Below are 1,364 nucleotides of genomic sequence, written 5' to 3'. Positions count from 1 at the left end.
AAATGGCAATCTTTAATAAATCCAAAAATATCAAGTGTTGGTGAGGAAATCTAGTGCAGTTTGTGGGACTGTAAATTGGTGATGTCACTATGGAAAACAGTTTGAAGTTTCCTCAAAATATTAAAAATAGAACTACCTTATGATCCAGCAATTCCACTTCTGGGTATTTATCTGAAGAAAACCAAAACACTAATTCAATAAAGTATATACACACCTATGTTCACTGCAGTGCTATTTACCATAGCTGAGGTATAGAAGCAACATAAATGCCCAACAGATGATTGGATAAAGAAGAAGTGGTACATAAACATGATAGAATATTACTCAGCCATAAAAAATGAAATCTTACCATTTACAATGACCTAGATGAACACAGAGGGTATTATCCTAAGTGAAATAAGTCAGACAGAGAAAAACAAATACTGTATAATTTCACTTATATGTGGAATCGAAACAAAATAAATGAACAACAACAAACAGAACAAACAAACAAAAAAAATGAAACAAACTTATAGATACAGAGAACAAATTGGTAATTGCCAGATGGGAGGAGCATTGGGGGAATGAATGAAAAAGGTAAAGGGATTAAGAAGTACAAATTGGTAGATACAAAATAGTCACAGAAATGCGAAGTACAGCATAGGGAATATAATCAATTATATTGTAATAACTATGCATAGTGCAAGGTGGGTACTAGTCTAATTGCGGGGATCACTTCATAAATTATATAAATATCTAACCACTATGCTGTACACTTGAAACTAATATAAAATAATATTGAATGTCAATTCTCATTGAAAATAAAAATTTTGTTTATGGCCATGCTACCCTGAACAAGCCCAATCCCGTCTGATCTCAGAAGTTAAGCAGGGACGGGCCTGATTAGTACTTGGATGGGAGACCACTAAGGATGACCAGGTGCTGTAGGAGTTAAAAAATAAAAAATAAGGGATTGTAAGCTGACAAGGTCCTTGCAATCTGTGAGGTCGATCAAGGGTTGCCTGGCCTAAAAAAAAAAAAAAAAAAGAGAGAAAAAAGAAAAAGAAAAATTTTTAAAAATAATTCAAGTTTATTATTTAATAGTGTAAAGTAAGATTTGAATTTGCTTTAAATTTTCCCATAAGGATTACCAAATATAACCTGTGTCAATATAAGAAATGTCCAAATCCATAGAGAATAAGTTTACTTGAGCCAAACTGACAATAATTGCTGGGTAGCAAAATCTCAACAAATTTAGGAAGTGCTCCAGAGAATGGCAGTTTTGCAGTTTATTTTGTAAATTAGAATCAAAGGAGGAGACATTAGTGAGGTTACACGAAATCCATTGGTGGTAGATTAAGGGGATGGGAGAAAGCAAAGCAGGG

At 33.3% G+C, this 1,364-nt stretch overlaps 1 pseudogene; it reads left to right on the top strand.

Moving 5' to 3' along the window:
* Positions 1 to 811: 811 nt before the first annotated feature.
* On the top strand, positions 812 to 930 carry LOC112485679 (annotated as a pseudogene).
* Positions 931 to 1,364: the final 434 nt, after the last annotated feature.

This window comes from Pteropus alecto, unplaced genomic scaffold (assembly GCF_000325575.1).
Source record: "Pteropus alecto unplaced genomic scaffold, ASM32557v1 scaffold5, whole genome shotgun sequence".
NCBI classification, from domain to species: domain Eukaryota; kingdom Metazoa; phylum Chordata; class Mammalia; order Chiroptera; family Pteropodidae; genus Pteropus; species Pteropus alecto.
This window is presented reverse-complemented; position numbering and strand designations above follow the sequence as displayed.